The sequence below is a fragment of the Copadichromis virginalis genome, linkage group LG14 (genome assembly GCF_057382275.1).
Source record: "Copadichromis virginalis isolate Kocher_CV1m ecotype Utaka linkage group LG14, C_Virginalis_male_GT1.1, whole genome shotgun sequence".
Taxonomy (NCBI): Eukaryota; Metazoa; Chordata; class Actinopteri; order Cichliformes; family Cichlidae; genus Copadichromis; species Copadichromis virginalis.
In genome coordinates this window covers 11,100,136-11,116,816 of record NC_140631.1, presented here as the reverse complement: position 1 = coordinate 11,116,816, position 16,681 = coordinate 11,100,136, and the positions used below count along the sequence as shown (strand labels likewise).

Below are 16,681 nucleotides of genomic sequence, written 5' to 3'. Positions count from 1 at the left end.
CCTTTCTCTCATCCACCTGCTGGCCTCCACCACTTACTAATGTTACTGAATCTGTGGAAGCTCCGTGATAGCCACCATACGAAGTAATGAGTAACGACCCTATCTAAATCCCAGTAACGACTAACGCGTTCCTGATTTTGGTGATAGTAACTAGTTACCGTGCTCGTTACCACAATAATAACGTAGTTACTGTAACGCCACTGGTCTATCAAAATTTAAAACAAATTTCCTCTTATGTGGATCTAATTTTTCTCAGAAACAAAGATCAGATAAAAAAAAAATCAGGTAATTCTTTGTTTTTACACTCATCAGGTCCCAATCAGCCCAAATAGCAAAGAAAAGTTAAAAATGCATGCCATGAAAGAGTTCAGGTCTTGGGAGGTTAAATATGCTGTCACATTAATGTTGGGAGCTGTGATGCAGGGTCCCACATTGCATGCAGGTCTGGCACGGATCTGGTGTCAAGCCGGCACTGCTGGCTTGACACCAGATATGGGCCAGGCCTGGCATAGATGGCACTGTCTATGTGATGGCATGCCATATCTGGCTCAATTGTAGTTTTGTTTATGTCGCCCAGGCTCATAGAAATCAGGCCTGGCCCAGATCTGCCATCAAGCTGTCACTTCTGACTGACTGGTGTCATGGCCGGGTGTATGTCTACCAGATGTGGGCCAGGTCTGGCAATGAGGCACTATTTATGTTCCTATTTTCCAATTTTAGTTAGAAGACCCAAATGCCACGTTGCAATACTATACTGCTATGGTAGCCAACGTTTTAAATGCAGATTTGACAGGTTTGTGAGTGTACACTTTATCCAAAACCTAGTGAGGGTTTATGCACGTCTACCACAGGCTGGATGTAGCTCAGGAGGTACAGCAGGTCACCTGATTGGAAGGCTAGTGGTTCGATCCCTGGCTCCTCCAGTTTGCATGTCAAGAGTATGATAGTACTTAGGAAGCACGTCATGTTCCTTTTGCACTATTATGTTCCGGCACATGTTGTTATTACGTGGCTTGATTAAGGTACACATTAGGCTGACATCTGGAGCCAGAGCTGAAGCTGGGCCAGCACAGGACCACCAGTGTGTCTGCAGCTGGTCCATGTGTGGGCCACCAAAGGGCCATCATTCTTTGCGGTATGTGGGCCATGTGTAGGCACATTGTGTGGGCCACCAAAGGGCCATCATTCTTTGCGGTATGTGGGCCATGTGTAGGCACATTGTGTGGGCCAGATCCGGGCAATACCAGTTTTGCTATGTGGGGTGCTGGTATCTTATTTCTGAATAAAAATGTTCCAAAGTGTCACACCTTATTTACCATCCTGCAAACACAGAAACATCCCTCACTCACTTTAGTTAGGATGGATTCTCTCTCGTTTCTCCACAAAGTTCTGTACATTTAATTAACGTGGACATTCATGTACGCATACCTGATATCTATGTCTGAAATGTTATCTCTTATCTAACTTATTATAATAATATGTAAATTAATATGATAATGGCAATATGGTCTCGAACCTAGAATGTTTATTCCAAACATCTTCAACATGAAACAATGGCTGATCTTTCTATGAAAGATTTTGGTCTTCCAAAGTGAGATTTATTAATTACTCAGGTAATAGCAGAGCCTGTACTGCACCTTTTTAACACTTGATTACAGTGAGTACAGTTGTGAGCAAAGTACTGGTGGTGGCACCACTGTTAAAACAATTTTTAACATTTATTTGCTACAAAAAAAAGGTTTTGAAACTTTTGAATTTCCCATGTTTGTTCTTCGCAACATCATAAGTTGCCCTAACTTAGTTATCTTAAATGACCTTTACTTAGTCTTTTTGGGCAACAAGTTTGAATAATTTATTTAAAGTTCTGGGAACTAATTCGATTTTACAGTGTAGAAAGGTGTAAAAAACAAAAAAACAAAAAACAAAAGAAAAACAACTGCAAAACAAACTTTGTGTCACTGACAACTTTTGTCCACAGCTGTACAGATTTGTTGGAAACAGCTGTTCAATCCATCATAGGCTGTGTATAAATGAGCTTATCAATAAGGTGAAACTTAAGTCACATGGTTTCTGGGAAATCATGTGGTGTAGCCATTCTACTTTGACTTTAGTTTTTTTTATTACTCATTTGAAACTCATGAAACTCCTTATACATCTTATATGACATCTCAGTTATTGGGAGCAGATGGGAGGAGTTTGGGAGGAGCCTCAATTTTATCCCACAACTTAGACATTCACATTACTCACACTCTCATTACACATACATATAGGATCTTGGGGGTGGGCACGATACACGGACTCCAAATTACCATCAGGGTGTACACCTCACCCCTGGCGTCGTTGCCCACCTCTCAATTTTAAATACACGTAGGCATTGAGGGCTAGCAGGAGGGACCGTGCGCTTACCTGCTGCTCTCTGGCAGGTAGCTCCATGCCCGCCTGGGTTTTCAATGCACCTTAGAACACACATGCATCAACACTACAATGAGCGGGTGGAGGGAGGTTTGGAGTCTTCTCTCACCCCCATTCTCTGCGGCCTGCTGGAGCGGGGGGGCTAGGAGGAGGAGTTGGCCGTCCGACTGTGGTCTGGAGTGTGGGGCCTCCCTGCTGCTGCGGAGTCGGGGCGGTCTGCCTCCCCCCACCGCAGGGAAAAGGGAAACACCACCTGGGTCTGGGTGCAGTTCCCCCCTCCAGGGGCAAGGGTACCTAGACCCGGTTCGTAGAGTACGCTTGGGGAGTGTGATCGTGTGTACAGCGTCTCTTCATGTCTGTCTCCACGTTGGTTGAGTGTGGAGTAAGTGCATATGAGAGCATGAGGGGGGGAATGGATGTTTGTATATGTGTGTGCCTGTATGTCTGTGTCTATATGTCAGGTTGGGTGTCAGACGCCACCTCTCTGGGGACATCTCGGGCCCTCCAAGGTTTGGAGGCCTATCTCCCCCTACCACCACTTCCCCTGCCAGTGGCGGACTCCCTCAGACATCGGTGCGTTGGTGGTTCTTTGTGTCCGGGGATGGGCGTCCAGGTACACACCGGCTCACTCCTTGGCGGCCGCTTGTCGGGGCCTGGAGCCTGGGGCTCGCTCGGGCCACTTCGGAGGTGGGGTGGCCCCGGCCTCTCGGCCTGGGGCTCGGTCACTCAGGCACGGCTGGCTGCCGGCGGAGCTCACGGGCGCGTCACTGCAACTCCTCCTGGCTTCTGCTCCGCGGCTGCTGAGTGAGCCCTCATCTGGGACTCTCCTCAGCTCTTTCTGGGACAGTGGCGCGGCTGCCCCTCTGTTGGTCTTCCTTGGTCTCTTGTGTTCTGGGGGCCTCTGGATGTCTGGAGTTTTGATCTCCTCCATACCTGCTTCATGCCCTGGAGGACGGGGCTGTGGCCCCCCCACACCCTCTAGCAGATCATTACATGAAGGAACCTTTTAAAAAAACACAAGCGCGTCCATGCTCACAGGTGTACACACGGGTGATGACACCCACAAACTACACCCTTTTTGGCTCCTAACTCAAAGCACACTGTGTTCTGTTGATCTTATGTGCTGCACAATAATGTTTAATATTTAGTATTTACTGTCATATTCCCATATATCATTGTGATGTTGTTTATTCTATTACTCTTGTTCTCTTCTGCTTGTTTTCTTTTTTCTTTCTCAGCAGGTGATCCAGGTGATCGATATATGCATTTTTTTCCTTTTTTTTTTTCCCCTCTGCCCGTTCTGTTGGTTTTTGTCTTTTGCCCTTCTCCCCCGTCCCTCTTCTCAGCTGTTTCTCTTTCCCTCTTTCTTTATCCCCTTCTTTCCCCCAGTCAAGTCTGTCCCGTATTCAGCAAGTGAAAATAAACTAAACAATAAAAGGTGAATCAAATGGACCATTACGGCAAGGCTGGGATGGTCAATTTGGTAAAGTAAATCCGTTGGGCATTGTCAAGTGTTCTCTGACTGTGAGGTGCCCACACTTGAAAAAGACCAGACTTTGAATTTCACTCAACTTTATTTTGACCAGGTAGATAGGTAGGTAGCAGCAGCAGAGACTTTCTGAAGTGGTGGAGGTGGGAAAGCATCGGAGCCGCTTGCCAGCCGAGATGTGGAGGGTGTCGTTGTGGGAGCTGCCAGCCAGGGGGTAAAGAAATGACGCTTGCAGAAGAGAGGGAGATGGAGATCGTGAGGAATGGCCTGACTTACTCAACTGGAGATGACCACAACAGTGAACCGCATTGGCATGCCAAATACCCATGGGTAGAAGATCCAGCAACCTTGCCAAATAACAGGAGAGCAGTAGAAGCAACATTCATCAGAACCGAGATGAAGCTATCTAAAGAACCTGAATGGAAGAAGGCCTATGCTGCACAAGTTCATGAGATGGTAAACCGCAGAGCTGCAGTGAAGCTGTCCAAAGAAGTCCTGCAGAGTTGGACTGGGCCAGTATGGTACATAAGCCACCTCATCGCGCCAAATCCACACTCTGTCTCTACCCCAGTGAGGTTGGTGTGGAACAGCAGCCAGAAGTACAGAGGCCTCAGCCTGAATGACATCCTCATCAAAGGTCCTGATGTCCTGAACCCGATAAGAGCTGTCCTGCTGAGGTTCCGAGCTGGTGTCTACGCCGCCCTTGGTGACGTCCGCAAGATGTACAACTCCGTCTGGCTGGAAGATCGAGAAGTCCACTTGCACAGATTCTTGTGGCGTGACACAGAAGATGCAGACATAGAAGACTATGCCATAACAAGAGTCAACATTGGAGACAAACCTGCTGGTTGCATAGCCCAAGTCGCCATGAGAGAAACTGCAAACCTACCTTCATTCAGTCACTTCACAGAAGAGAAACGTGTGCTGGAAGAAGATGCTTATGTCGATGACATCCTGACATCACACAATGACCTCGACCATCTGAGACGCCTAACAGCCAACATTGAGCACATCCTGAGACCTGGAGGATTCTACATGAAGCCTTGGGTCTACTCCAGTCAAAGTGGGAGGGAGGAGTCGAAGAAAGAGTTGCCTCGATCAGAGCCAAAGACTATGATCCTGCCGAACCAGCTGACGGAAGATGACAACAAAGCCCTTGGCCTTGGCTACACCATCAATGATGACAAGCTTCATGTCATGGTTGCAGTGAACTTCTCAAAGAAAAGGAGGAAAATGCGCCTTGGTCAAGACCTGCTCAGAGAAGAAGTCAGAGAGCAAACACCTGATCCACTCACCAGGCGAGAACTGCTAAGCCAAGTCTCCGGCCTATACGACCCACTCGGTCTAGTGACTCCCGTCAAACAAAAGGGTGCCATCCTGGTAAGGAGAGCTTTCCAAGAAGCAAAAGTAAAGCACTGCCTCGAAGACACATGGGACGCAGCCTTGTCTGAAGGTCTCCGAGAAGACGCTATAAAGCTTCTGGAAGAGTATGCTGACCTGAAGAAACTGCATTTCACTAGAGCCCTGACTCCACCAGATCCTTGTGCAGAGCCCAGTGCCATCACGTTCTCTGACGGCAGTGAACATGCATATGGTGCAGTGATGTACCTTCGCTGGAGCTGCAGCCATAGTGTCATTGTGAGACTAGTAGAGTCCAAAGCCAAACTGACGCCTCTCAATCACAAAGGCGATCCTGTTAAAGCAGAGATGTGTGGCGCAGTCTTTGCTGCCCGTCTGAAGACCTACTTCCAGAGACACTGCAGAATCCAGGTCAAAAAATGGTACCACCTCGTTGACAGCCAGACCGTCTTGGGTGCAATCCAGCGTGAGAGCTACGGTTTCCAGACCTTCTTCGCAAACCGCGTTGGTGAAATCCAGAGTAGCACTGATGTCCAAGATTGGTGGTGGATTCCTGGGTCAGCAAACATTGCAGACATTCTCACCAGAGGGGCCAGTCCAGATGCCCTAACCGAGGACTCCGAGTGGCAGTCGGGCCCAAAGTTTCTCCAACTTCCTGAAGATGAGTGGCTGAAGAAATCCGCCGGAGAAGTCGCTGCCCAAGCTCGAGAAAAGGTCACAAAGCTACAGAAAAAGACTTTTGTTGCGGTCCTTACCAGAGTCCACATCAAGGCAGCTCAGGACTCAGCACACGTAGAGTCGAGAAGACCACGAGGAGTAGCAACCCAACAGCTAATCGACGAAAGGCGATTCAGCAACCTGAGAAGGCTGATTGGGACCGTGGCGTGGGTCTGGAGGGTTGCCAAAAAGTTCATGAGATCCAAGACCAGAGACCAAGAAAAGTGGGAGGCAGTACCATCTTTGGGTGTCCTCACAGTCTGCGAGAGACGAGATGCTTTTCGAGACCTTTGCCTAGCAGCACAAGAGGGCGTCAACTTCCCAAGCACCACAACAGACAGACTAGTTGTTTACAGAGACCAAACAAGTGGACTTCTAGTCTGTGGTGCTTTCTTTGCCTTTAGACAACAATTCTGATGGCAAAAGAGCTAAACGGGACAGGCAACAAAAAAAAAAAAGATTAAACAGTACAGCATGGATACGGCTTTACTCCAGTCTTAACCCTAAAGATAGAAACTGAGTTTTCAATTCCAGAAAAATAAGCAACTTTCACTCTAAAGCCTTTACTGTTTGTGTTGCAGCTAAAACCACTTTAAGAATAATACTGGAACAAATTTAGGTTACACTGGATTTTGGACTGCAGACAATCTATATGTGATAGCATTTCATGTTGAAATAAGTTCGGGCTTTGAAATACTGCTATTAAATAGATTAAATGGTGCTATAAACAATATTTTTTAAATGCAAACAGAATATGGATAAAAAAGTTTTGGTTCATAATTTTTATCAACACATCTTTACCACCAAACTCATTATAACTGGGTCAGCTGGGAGGAGTTTGTGAGGGGCAGACCTTTCATCAAATACTGATATCTGATCAGTATTTAATGATACTGATCTCTATATAAAGAACAGTGTCTTGTAGGATTCATAAGAAGGCAAGTGGAACTACAAAAAACGGAGGTGAGTTAATTATTATTTGGTAACATTTCTGTTGTGTGTGTGTGTGTGTGTGTGTGTGTGTGTGTGTGTACCTGTGTTTTGCCATCCCTAGTTTCTCTTCCAAAACTGTAAAAAGATGCATCAGAGCCAGCAAACCTGCAGCAAAGATAATTAATCACCTACATAATGTGATCTTCAGTCAGTTCTTCTTCCTGACATCATCACCTTGTGTCTGTTGGTAAAACCTCAAAATCCCATCCTTTCGTGAACCTCGGGACCAAAAATGGTCCCGCCCCAAAAGTGCTCTAAAAATGTTATATATCAATATTTTTTTCTACTTTAAATTAGTCAGTCTTTTAAAACTACTTCTGCTTAAAATATCCATATCAACTTTTAATTATATTTTCATTGTTTTAACCCTTTAAATCCCAGTTTTATTACATGAGCGCCCTGTTTTTTTAGCCCCAAAAAACAAAAAAACTAAATATTTTCCAAAAAAAACATTTGAAGTAATATTTGTTTGTTATTATAATTAGGCCTTTAGATGGACTAAAGATTGGCACCAACAGTCATTTCGATCGCCTTTTATTTTTTTTCCAGGAGCGCATTTCATAAAATGCACACTATCGACCACGCCCAAAAAGTGCTATAAAAAATTTATATATTAATATTTTATTCCACTTTAAATTAGCCAATCTTTTAGACCTACTTCTCCTTGAAATATTCATGTCAAGTTTTAATTACATTTCGCGGATTTTAACCCTTTATATCCCGGTTTCGTCACATGAGCGCACTGCTTTTTTTGCCCCAAAAACATAAAACATAAAACATAAAATATTTTCCAAAAAAACCATTTGAAGTAATATTTTATTGTTATTATAATTAGGCCTTTAGATGGACAAAAGATTGGCACCAACATTAATTTCGATCCGGTTTTAATTTTTTTTGCAGAAGCCAAAAATGTCCCCAGGCGGCGCTGCTGCTCCTGCTCCCCCGGGGAGGAGTGCCTCTGCCGCGGGTGTGTTTCGCGCAGCGCCGGAGCATATGGTTCGGTTCCCGTGTCTGCAGCACACACTTCCGCTACCACGTGAAAACAAATACGTCATTTCCTGTTGATTAAAAAAAATTAATGCACCCTCAAACGATCCTAAGGTCAGAAAATGGTCCGGAACGAGCAGCGGGCCAAGCTGCTGCTGTACGCGGGAAATTAGTCTGCCTTTTCCAGGTATCTGTCTCGAGCAGGCCGCTGGAGAAGGTGTGTATGTTCCAGCAGGCGTCACATGTGGAGCAAGGGCGCCACCCGGTGGACAAATAAAAAAATTACAACTCTAAGGCCTGTAGTCCAAAACGAAACCTAAGCTGGAAACCTGACGATCCCTTTGACCGTAATTTTTCTGGCGTGAAAAATAGCGTTTATAATGGGTTTCAATGGGGCACAAATCGGCCACGAGGTTCGATAGTGGATGTATGCCTTTTATTCAGCCATTTAAGCTCATTTAAAAAACTCAGACTGAAATTTTAAAATAAAATGGGAAAAAAATACATGTTTGAAAATTTGGCTATACTCCATTAAACACAGTGGAAATGGCGTGGAATTAAAAAACGGAAAGGCCACGAAATGGTCCCAGGTTCTACCAAGGGTTTTAATGAATCAATGGTACAGAAGTGGAGGAAGCAAGAAGAATGAGTTTAATAAAGTTTGATTTATCTGACTGCTTTGTTTCGCTTAATGTGCCTTATAATCCCGTGCACCTTATGGTCCGAAAAATGCGTACTGCACACTGCAGTTTAATGTTGCAAAGCACCTCTTTTTAACTTCAGTGGATATTATACATGGTTATACTCAGTTTTTTGGGCTGGATTGACTTGGTGCAATCCTTTTAGACTCAGAACTTCTCAGTGTTCCCTATAAGTGAATTTCTCCCAAGCCAATTACAATCATGGAGAAACACACTTTGCAACTGTTTACAGTAATAATATTTTATAGCGCTTTAAACCTCAATCTTTCAGGCCTGGTTTAAAGAGCTGATTGTTAAATCATGAACTCCCAAAATATCAACATATCACCACCGGTGGATCACACCTCTCAGATTTTCTCCTCAGTGCACTGTAACAAAAACAAAAACAGACATAACCAACAAAATACTACTAAAATAACACAAACTAGGGCCCGTTGCAGACATGTCCAGCATAAAGCTATCCCTCTCTCGCTTACGAGAAAGAACACAAGCCAAAGCTCACTGATAACATCAAGCTAGCGCTAAGCAAAACCAAAAAATCAACCAGAAATTCACAGGAACGTTTTGCTTCCTGCCGGGACAATATTGTGTGGGAATGAGAACCTCAGGTGCCGTAACTCCTTTTGTTCCTCCTTGAATTAGATCTCAATCACAGAAAATGCCGTACTCCAACCTAAACTTACCCTATTAATTCATCATCTTCACTCTGTGCCACTGTTCCTCATCAGGGCTGTGTGAAGCACAGCAAAGAATTCAGTCAAGGCCTTGAGCCATAAACAGACATCACGCACAGACATTGTTTTCATAACCAAACCGTTTTAGACCTTATTCCTAAAATCTACACAAATGCCCTCTGAGTGACATATAACACATTCTAAGTAATCAATGGTAATCAATGGCTCCTTATAAAATTATGCATCTGGATGTTTGTGTGCAGCATTTTGCATATCAGCATAAGCAAAGCATTATTCATTGCATCAGCGTGTATGTGTGTGTGCGTGTGGATCACTCTTCATTGTACAAGCGTGTGCATGTGTATGTGTGTGCATCACTTCTCAGTGAATCATCATTCCCATGTGTGTGTGTGCGTGTGTGTGTGTGTTTGTGTGTGTGTCATTTCTCACTCACTCAACGAGTGCCCGTGTTCATGTGTGTATTTCACTTCATTCTGAATCTGTGTATTTGGAGACGTGTGTGTGTGTGTGTGTGTGTGTGTGTGTGTTTGTTCATCACTTTCCTGTTCTGGTGTTCTGGGTAAACCACGGCCTGAAGCATGCCCTGGGGTCCTGCCCTCCTCCTTTTCAGTTTGTTTGCGACCATTGCTGCTGCTGCTGCTCAAAGTTCTGTCCGTCCTGGTTCTGACCCCAATTGGGGCAGTCCTTTCTCCAGTGTCCATGCTCACCGCAGGTGAAACCTGCATCTTCTCCTGTGTTTTTTTGTCCATTCTGAGGTGCCTTCTGACCTCAGTTACTCCTCCTGTCTCGGTCACGCCCTTTTTGCTGCCCGATCATCCGTGTTGGTCCATCACTGTCCTGCACAGTGTGAATGCAAAGTTACCAAGGTCAGCATTCTTTTGCTCGGCCTTACTTTTCCTCTGGGCTTGGCGGGCGTCTCGTCACAGCTGAGCTCTGTCAGCTGACGCAGTCTGGGAATTTTCCCCCGTGTAGTGAAACGGGCCTTAGGTTTAGTGCTCTCCGTCTCGTCTGCATGAGATCACATTCCTGCAGGTCTGTTGACATTCTCAGGTCGTTGTTGTGGGTCCAGCTGTTGCAGCATTTGGTCAGTGTCACGTATGGGGGAGAGCAGGAGTCCAGTCAGCCTCGGCTTTCAGGGCCGGCAAAGCAGCCTGTAATTAAACATAAAGAGAAAAACAAAAACAGACAAAAAACAAAAGCAAACGAACAGGAAAATGATGTTGTGTTGGCTGTATTTCAACGAGAGGGGAGAAACACCGGGACCAGGCCCTGTGTCAGCCTTCTCTCCCCCTTTTTTTGTTTTTTTTTCTCTCCCGATATAATCAACTCCTAACCCACCAAGTTGACAGGACAACATGCACCTGTTAAAATTCTTAAGATCATGTTTAAAAGCCCAAAAAGAAATTTTCTTTCATTCAGTAATCACTTGTAATCAATCAGCAGAAAACATGTCACAATTTGAATCTTTTAACCTCTAAATTTGTTGTGTCTTGCCTGGTTGGTTAGACCAGTGTCCCCTTTTTTTTTTTTAGTTAAATTGTTGTCCTGCAACCCAGAGGGTTTCTTTGTCAGTAATGTATAGACGTCATCATTTAAGTATGTTAAATTTTTCTTTAACTTTGCTGGAAAATCTTCACGTGTTCATGAGTGTAAGCTGTTTCTTCATTGCGTGTATGTGCATTTGTATAAAAGCAGGTTAATTTTAACTTTTTCTCAAACTAGGCGTTACCTTAAAAGGAGCCTTTCTCTCACACTTCTCTACTTGTGTGTTTTTGTTTCACCTTTTTGTTGTGATGCTCCGGACGCCTTCCCAACCTCCACAAGTCCGTTGGCCCCAATTTTATGAGTTAAAAACTTCTCTTAATTCTCTCCTTGCTGCTGTCTGTTTCACAGCTGCTGATTCGTGCTGGGTGTGGTTCCCATTACCTATAATTTTGCTTCGGCCGCTGTGCTTGTGGGGGCAGTTGGTCCAGGTCCGCAGCTTCCTGTATTAACACACTAAGAGATTTATTTTAATTTCATTTTCATCACTTTTAAACCGATAAGCAGGCAACACGCCTACCTCGACAGCGTAAACTGCACGCCAGTCTCCCAACACATTCCTCTCTCTACTCCTCCATAAGTCTCCACTACACACCTCTTACTATCTCTCCTTTTTATTTTTATTACACCACAGAGTAATACACCCAATTATGCCCGTCTATCTCTATGTGGCTCCAAATTCCCTCTTTATTTTAATTTCTCACTCGTCAGGGGACAGGCACACAACAATTTTAACCACTGAAACGAGGAATTTTAACCTTTTTATTTCTTTACTAATCTATGTACCTAAAATTTTACTTTGTATTATGACCGCAGCCCTTAAAACTCGACTGACGCCACAAACCACCGTCAAACCTCTATCCAATGTACTAAAATTAGCACCAACCACTACTGCACTTCACGGCCGCACCACCGGAACACGGCCGTATCATAAACCAAACCTACGGACGTGTTTCGCTCTCGCGTTGCCAGCGTTCAACTGCACCGTGAAGCCAGCATCTGCTTTTCCTTAAATCAACTTCTATTTCATAGCCGGCAAAAGCCAGGACGTCACTGACACCATAAACAAAATAAACAAACCTCGACTTCAATGTACTGGACTAATGGCCGCGTCTTCAGAAGAAATTCTAACGTATTATTGCTACAGAAGCCAGTATTAGACAAAATTAAATGTGGAAGGTAAAGTGGCTGCAACTAGTCCAACGTAGTATGTTATTAGTATCTCGGTAGAAGCAGTTTACTGCAACTAGTCCAACGTAGTATGTTATTAGTATCTCGGTAGAAGCAGTTTACTTAACACACTGGAATTCAGCCTCAACTTATGTTGTTAGTAGGGCTGGGCGATATGACCCAAAATTCATATCTTTATATTTTTTAGCTGGATGGCGATATAAGATATATATCTCGATATATTTTTTTAAAGCCATAAAGTAAGAACAAGAAGAGAGTTCTTAGTCAAAGCTGTGTCCCAAATGTCACACAGGCACTTTTATTAACATAGAGCAGATGTACATAAAATTTACTCAAAAATAAATTATGAGCATTTATTAAATAATAATGCTCCATAAATAAAAGAAAACAAGGTTGTTTTTGTGCTAAACAAAGAGCTCACAATTGTGCAGTCAAAATGTAAACTAAAAGACGCCGAGCACAATAACAGACAGATTTCACAGCTGCTCTGTTCCCAACTTCTACTCTGTGACTGACAGCCTGGAGTTTGAAATCCACTTCGCAACCACGTCTCTGAACAGGTGCCATTTATGGTCCTTATACACAGTAGGGTAATATTACGTTGAAGCACAGTACGTATCACTCCGCGAGGCTCAGCCGTAATCCTCCGACAATCCATCAAGCGGTGCAGCTCCGTAGCTTACCAAAGTCGTACTAAAACATTTTTTGACAGATTGCTGAGCGCCGTGTTCCACATAAAATCGGTTCGCGGCCATCAAGCACAACCAGAATTCATACATAAGGCGCGCTGTCAACTTTTGAGAAAATGAAAGGATTTTAGTCCGTGCAGCACCTCTGGGCTGCATGGCGTTAGCGTGGTTAGCGTGGTTAGCTCGTTAGCGTGGTTAGCTAGCTAACACATTGACGCCGTCCAGCCCCATGCACGGTATGCGCAGTAACTCGTTAAAGGAGATTTGCCGTGTCCATCTTGTTGCTTCCTGCAGGTGAAGCGATGGGGGAGGAGGGGGAGTTGTGTTCAGTGAAGGAGAGACGAGGCCGAGTAACGTTGCGTAAAGACGAAAGTGGACGAAAGAGAGGCAAACTTGCGGCTCCGCAAGTTTAATTATAACGTAACATAGACTATATCGATATAAAGGATATTGTCAGATCTTATATCTAGTATAAAAATATATCGATATTTTTTAAAAACTCGATATATCGCCCAGCTCTAGTTGTTAGTATCTTGCGCCAAAAACCAGACACCGACAAATTTACTGTGAAAATACATGTGACTCAGCGAACAGATTAATTTGGAAAGCCCAATATGCACATTTGGTATTTATAATACAACAGGCTGTGCTTACCTTTCTGTTTTAGGCCGGCCTTCTGTTCACCTCGCCCCACGATCTCACCAAAAAGCCAAATCTGCCCCTCCTCAGCACACCAAAGATCCGGGTCACACGGCACCAAGTTGTTGAAATCTCCCAATTCTTTGAATCTTTGGGCTGAAGGAAGGACAATACTCGGTGTATAAATGCTCAATCAACAATCATTTATTTCCATAGAATTCAACACTTATGAGCATTTAAGCCATCATGATGGGGAGAGCTGCATGCAGAGGGTCACAGCAAGTCTCAAAATGGTGACAGGTTGCTCAGCTTTTTATAGTCTCTAGTGGCCCCCACCTAGTCGTAAAAGCCAAAACATCACATTCTTTCTCTGTTACAGCTCCTAAGTTATGACCTCGGCAGTTGTCTCTCCGCTTTTCTGTAAGGTGGGGGTATGGAATGTGGTCTGTCTATCTCCCCTGTCTTAGACACAGAGTCTCCTGCTTACAATCTTCTCTTCATGATTCAACAATTAAGCATGTAATACATTCACAGCAGATCAAGGATACAGAGTGATGCACACTTATCTAATAAACTAATCAGTGAATATGTTCTTTTAACTCAAAAGTATAACGAGAACTAAACTACATACAGATCACACACTCTATATTAAAGGGTATAATATGATCTACAGCAGTATTCTAATTCAACTACTTTGATTACATATATAAGGTAACATATAATAACAGAATAATATCACAATATGTCAGCCCATTTCTACTGGAAATGCCTTTTGGTTAAACTTTCAGCAAGGAATTTGCATTTGCACTGTTACATTTTTATAAAGCTTTAATGTACATAAAAACCAGCTTCTTGTTTAAGTGAAAATAAATGGAAGGTTGTCTTTTTGCGCTAGTAATGTTGTGGAGTTGTATTTTGTCTCGCATCAATTATATCGTCGGTTATATCGTTATCGCAAATTTTCAAATATATATCGTGATAAATATTTTTGGCCATATCGCCCTGCTCTATGCACGACCCCCCCATCCCCTGGAAATGAAAGAAATAGCTCCATGGGGTGTAATCCCGATGAGGTATTTTATGGTCTGTGTACCCTTGTAATGAGAGTATGTTTGTGCGCATGCCTTTAAATTAGATGGTCTTTCTGTTCGAATCTCAAAACAGTCAACAATGATGGCTACTCGTTTTCCAAAAGTTTCAGTAAACTGTGGAGGCATTGTCGCCTGCAGACAGTGCCTCTCAGGCCAGTGCACCAGTGCTCCTAAGTGGGCATACAAAACATCAATGGTATCGGTGAAGACAGAAGACAGTGTTTTGTGCGACACATGGAATAGATGACAAAGATGCTGGACTGGAAGATCAAGTCTCAGACGCATTAGTGTGAGTAAGAGCATTTGGAAACCTGTCAGTTTCTTCGATATTGGCAGGAAATCTTTGACAGTGTTGAAGAGGGACATTAAGACTGCATAACAATATAGTCCAGTGTAATATCTTACTTTTTCGGTATCGTCCTTTAAGAAAGTTTCATTCAGCTCTGTCTTTTGCAACTGTGCTCGAAGCAGTCTGTTCTCCTCCAACAGCCGGTTTATTTCTGCTCTGCCCTGTTGACTGCACACACAGTCCTTCGTCTGCCCTTCAGCTTCCGTGACGCTGTCACTCCCATCACCACTGGATTTGTTACATCCATTTCATATGCTGGTTTGCCTGCAATAATGCCAAATCAAAAGCTATTCAGTCGACATGACGTGGTTCTGCAGCATCACACATTAGCATGTTTTATCTCATTATCTATGACCGCAGCGCATTGAAAAAAACCCCACTAAAAGCCTTTTAGTTTGGTCCTTTTACAGCATCCTGCCATGCGATTACATTTGTTCCTGACCACCGAGAACACTCACGTTAACTTTTATCGAGTGGAAAAAAAGTTAGCTGTTTATATTATGCTAACATAGCTGTGTCGCTAGCGGTCACGTAGCACATCATTATATACCAGCTAGCCCAACTTCAGTAACCCTACAAATGTCACTGCTGTTTAGTTTTCTGTCTTCATTTATGTTGGAAGTGATAAGAAAGCTGTACGTTTTAATTTGTTTCCAAAACCCCGCAGTCAGGACATGCTATATTGTATTTAGATAGAAGCTAGCGAGCTAACTTGCTGCTAACTTCTAACTCATATGTCATAAATTCCATTGTCATGGATGCCTGGATGTTTAACTCAGTTGTTACACCTGGTAGAGCAGAACGCTGATAATTTTATTAAAGATGAAAGACTTAAGACAGTGTTTTAACTCTCAGTAATGCCACAGTGATCATTTGATATATGGACCTGCAGCAGAGTTTAGGCCCAGACACGGCTAGTGACGTCAGACTGAACAATCGGATAGTGATATGAATTACTTTAGAACTCACCGGAGAGAAAATGCCGCGAGCAAACCAACAAAAAGCTGGGGATTGCACGGAACTCGATATCCGCTCGTCTCACCGCTGCAATCCATGCCTGGCGTCTTTGTTTGGTGATATCGGATACATGGGATCCCTCACGTTGCCGCCAGGATGGAAAACGATGAAAAGATTAATCCAGTTTCTTGCCTTCACGATCGTGAGCTCTAACGTTGCAACCGACTACACAACACGTACCATAGCTGAAGCTGTATCCTTTGTCTGGCCTACTGTGATGGCGGCGGGGGGCGTGGCCCGCCTCATGTAACGTCACGCTCCAAAGCCCTGTGACGTTTCTGTGTTCTGTGACGTTGTCCCAAAGACGTTGTCCACCTCTGTTGGAGGGAGTAATGTGGGTGACTGTGTAGTGTAGTTGGTGTAATAGTTTTCGACTCCACACAGTCACTGCTTTGCTGTGCTTCTGCAGCGTATCCAGTAATGGTGACAAATCCTCCAGCGTTGCAATAGGAAGCTGCTCTTAAGCGCAGAAAGAATTGTTTCCAGGGATTTCTATTTGTATCCAGCTTGGCGTGCAGGATCCTTTGTGTAATCTATGCTTACATATGTATTTTACACACAGACAATGTGAAAAATACAACACATTGCTATGGATTGATGCTGAAAGTGCTAATTGCACTAAAAAATTTAGCTGAAAAAATAACACCAACTAAATAGATAAGCATGTCTGTTAACAAAAAAAACCCAAACGCTTTACCCAACTGGGGTTTTTCAACTACCTCAGGGACAAAGCTTTACCAAAATCTTCCAACTCAGACCCTGTGACAAGGTCTGTGAAAACCACGTTTTTATGCCTGAAATTCTACAGTA

General features: G+C 43.8%; 1 protein-coding gene across 3 annotated transcripts in view; it reads right to left on the bottom strand.

Moving 5' to 3' along the window:
- The window catches only part of mfrp (membrane frizzled-related protein), a 26,216-nt gene extending 9,535 nt beyond the window's left edge, over positions 1 to 16,681 (bottom strand). Inside the window, exons 1-6 of one of the 3 annotated variants that reach the window (XM_085479306.1) lie at positions 15,824 to 16,681; positions 14,911 to 15,118; positions 13,430 to 13,570; positions 9,342 to 10,504; positions 7,012 to 7,075; positions 5,510 to 6,405 (exon numbers count right to left, since the gene is read on the bottom strand). The gene's annotated coding sequence lies outside the window, so the exon portion shown is untranslated. The remainder of the gene's footprint in view (positions 1 to 5,509; positions 6,406 to 7,011; positions 7,076 to 9,341; positions 10,505 to 13,429; positions 13,571 to 14,910; positions 15,119 to 15,823) is intronic. The other 2 variants (XM_085479303.1, XM_085479305.1) reach the window with 2 other exon arrangements.